We start from the raw sequence: 3668 nt of genomic DNA, 5'->3' as shown, positions 1-3668 counted from the left end.
CTGTGTGTGTGAGTATCTGTGTGTGTATCTGTATGTGTGTATCAGTGTGTATCTGTGTGAGTATGTGTGTATCAGTGTGTGTGAGAGAGAGTGTATGTCTGTGAGTATCAGTGTGAGTCAGTGAGTCTCTGTGTGTGTAACAGTGTGTGAGTGAGTGTTTGTATCTGTGAGTATCAGTGTGAGTCTCTGTGTGAGTGTATCAGTGTGAGTAACTGTGTGTATCAGTGTGTGAGTGAGTAACTGTGTGTATCTGTATCAGTGTGTGTCTCTGTGTGAGTGTATCAGTGTGAGTAACTGTGTGTATCAGTGTGTGAGTGAGTAACTGTGTGTATCTGTATCAGTGTGTGTCTCTGTGTGAGTGTATCAGTGTGAGTAACTGTGTGTATCAGTGTGTGAGTGAGTAACTGTGTGTATCTGTATCAGTGTGTGTCTCTGTGTGAGTGTATCAGTGTGAGTAACTGTGTGTATCAGTGTGTGAGTGAGTGAGTAACTGTGTGTATCTGTGAGTATCAGTGTGTGTGTATCTGTGAGTATCAGTGTGTGAGTTTGTGTGTATATCAGTGTGTGAGTGAGTAACTATGTGTGTGTATCTGTGAGTATCACCGTGTGTATCTGTGAGTATCACTGTGTGTGTATCTTTATCACTATGTGTGTGTATCTGTATCGCTCTGTGTGTGTATCTGTGAGTATCAGTGTGTGTGTATCTTTATCACTGTGTGTATCTGTGAGTATCACTCTGTGTGTGTGTATCTGTGAATATCAGTGTGTGTATCTGTATCAGTGTGTGTATCTGTATCAGTGTGTGTGTATCTGTGAGTATCAGTGTGTGTGTCTGTGTGTGTATCTGTGAGTATCACTCTGTGTGTGTATCTGTGAGTATCACTCTCTGTGTGTGTATCAGTGTGTGTCTGTGTGTATCTGTGAGTATCACTGTGTGTGTGTGTCTGTGTGTGTGTGTGTAGCGGGCGCTGCCAGTGTAACAATTCCCGGAATGATACAGTAACAGCTGCAGCCCCGTGGGAACCCGCTCCGCTAAAGGGTGACTTGCTCGGCCCTTTTGCTGAAGTAAGTGTTTTACTGCAGTCACTGTACTGGGCCGGTCATTAAACAAAAACACGGCAGAGAAAGGAAAAGCATCAGCGAGGCGGTGCTAGTCTTTTATCGCGACACTGAGTTCGGCGGAAACTGCTCTGGTGATTTTTCCAGGCTGGTCGGGAGCTTGCTGAATGCTGGCATTACCGTATTTATGTGATGGTGAGGGTTTAATCCTTCTCAGTTTAAGCTGAGTTGTGTAATTTACTCCACGCAGCCTGCAATGTTACTCTAGTACTATCTCCTGCCGCTAAAATACCAAGATGCTTGTGAACAAAACATTTAAAAACCTGCAATTTGCAGAATGCAAAGATTAGTTTAAGATTGCAATATTATAGATTTAAACAAACTCGCCGGTAGAGCACAGCGTCAGATCCTCAAATCTCCTCCGGAAATACGGAGAGGGTTTAAGGGAATATTTGAGGATTTGGCCTCATGTGGTAGTGTCTCTAGCCCTGAATGGAAGACCTGGATTCAAGTCCCACCTGCTCCAAAGCTGTAAATAACACATCTGAACAGGTTGGTGAGGAAAAATATGTTACTCCCCATGTTTTAATGCTCATGTTATATACAGGACACTGCAGGGGGCGATTGGAATATTATTTTAATCCAGAAAGCTGCAACACAAAGGGACTTTGGGGGTGGGAATTGTACATAAAAACAGAGAAAGCTAGCACACAGAGTAAACAGGTAATTGAATTAACTTTATTGTCACGTGTACCGGGACATAGTGAAAAGCTTTTGTGAGCAATACAGGCAGATCAAGTAAATAATTGCTAAACAGCAGCAAAATAAAAACAGCAGCAGAGGAGTTTCAAACCTGAGTTTAGATAAAACATATTAATAATTTTTTAAAGTATGCTTTAAGTTTAAAGAATGTAGAATGATTGTAGGAACTAGGAAACTTAGATCTGCACACAGGAGCTTGCAAGGAGTTGACCATTTTAGCATCATCTTGACAGGTTAATCAGAAGGCTAATGGAATGTTGGCCCTTATTTGAAAGGGGTTGGAGTATAAGTGTAGGGATGGCTTACTGCAACTGTACACGAGACCACATCTAAATTAAATAGAATTAGTTTTATTGTCACATGTACTTAAATACAGTGAAAGGTTTAGATAACTGCACCATCTTTGGTGCAAAGGTACCTAGATACAGATATTAAAGATCAAATTCTTAGGAAACAAAAAAATTATTGAAGTAAAGAAATGAATAGTCCTGCATTATAGGTTACAGGAATGTATTAGAAAACTAGTGAAGTTAAAAAGCCCAGACTGAGTCTTTCTGACCCAGTCCATGTCAGTACCTAGGATCAAGGAAGACCTCCACCCCCTTGCTGCTGTCTGTGTCAGATCCTCCCCACCCCCCCAGTGTAGGAGCTTCCCCACTCTCGGCACCTTCCCTTCACCGCTGGGCCCACTTTGCTGGCGCTGCTGAACCCACACTCACCCCATTCCAGGAGTCCCTGTCTCCTCGGCCAGGCCAGGCCAGGCCAGACCACCGCTGGGCCACGAGGCCTGCTGTAGCTGCAGATATCGCCTTGCAGGTGTCAGCCGCCAATTTGAAGAGTCCGCTGCCAACTCCTCCACCCCTCGCCCCCGATCGCTGGAGGACCTTTGCTGCTGCTGTCACCGGCTCCTGATCGCCGTGTGAATGGTCTCTCTGTCACCGGCCTCTGATCGCTGGGAGAATGGCCTCTCTGTCACCGGCCTCTGATCGCTGGGTGAATGGTCTCTCTGTCACCGGTGGCCTCTCTGTCACCGGTCCCTGATCGCCGGGTGAATGGCCTCTCTGTCACCGGCTCCTGATCGCCGGGTGAATGGTCTCTCTGTCACCGGCCTCTGATCGCTGGGAGAATGGCCTCTCTGTCACCGGTCCCTGATCGCTGGGAGAATGGCCTCTCTGTCACCGGTCTCTGATCGCCGGGAGAATGGCCTCTCCGTCACCGGCCTCTGATCGCCGGGTGAATGGCCTCTCTGTCACCGGTCCCTGATCGCTGGGAGAATGGCCTCTCTGTCACCGGTCCCTGATCGCCGGGAGAATGGCCTCTCCGTCACCGGTCCCTGATCGCGGGGAGAATGGCCTCTCTGTCACCGGTCCCTGATCGCCGGGAGAATGGCCTCTCCGTCACCGGTCCCTGATCGCCGGGAGAATGGCCTCTCCGTCACCGGCCTCTGATCGCCGGGAGAATGGTCTCTGTCACCGGCCTCTGATCGCCGGGAGAATGGCCTCTCTGTCACCGGCCTCTGATCGCCGGGAGAATGGCCTCTCTGTCACCGGCCTCTGATCGCCGGGTGAATGGTCTCTCTGTCACCGGCCTCTGATCGCCGGGTGAATGGTCTCTCTGTCACCGGCCTCTGATCGCCGGGTGAATGGTCTCTCTGTCACCGGCCTCTGATCGCCGGGTGAATGGTCTCTCTGTCACCGGCCTCTGATCGCCGGGTGAATGGTCTCTCTGTCACCGGCCTCTGATCGCCGGGTGAATGGTCTCTCTGTCACCGGCCTCTGATCGCCGGGTGAATGGTCTCTCTGTCACCGGCCTCTGATCGCCGGGTGAATGGCCTCTCTGTCACCGGC

At 49.0% G+C, this 3668-nt stretch overlaps 1 protein-coding gene across 3 annotated transcripts in view; it reads left to right on the top strand.

The window, feature by feature from the left end:
* The first annotated feature begins 969 nt into the window (after window positions 1-969).
* cbwd (COBW domain containing) overlaps window positions 970-3668 on the top strand; it is a 63015-nt gene continuing 60316 nt past the window's right edge. The window contains exon 1 of one of the 3 annotated variants that reach the window (XM_043718168.1): window positions 970-1065. The gene's annotated coding sequence lies outside the window, so the exon portion shown is untranslated. The other 2 variants (XM_043718160.1, XM_043718151.1) reach the window with 2 other exon arrangements.

Source organism: Chiloscyllium plagiosum, chromosome 2 (genome assembly GCF_004010195.1).
Source record: "Chiloscyllium plagiosum isolate BGI_BamShark_2017 chromosome 2, ASM401019v2, whole genome shotgun sequence".
Taxonomy (NCBI): Eukaryota; Metazoa; Chordata; class Chondrichthyes; order Orectolobiformes; family Hemiscylliidae; genus Chiloscyllium; species Chiloscyllium plagiosum.
Note: the sequence above shows the minus strand (reverse complement) of the source record. Positions and strands in the feature narration are given on the sequence as shown.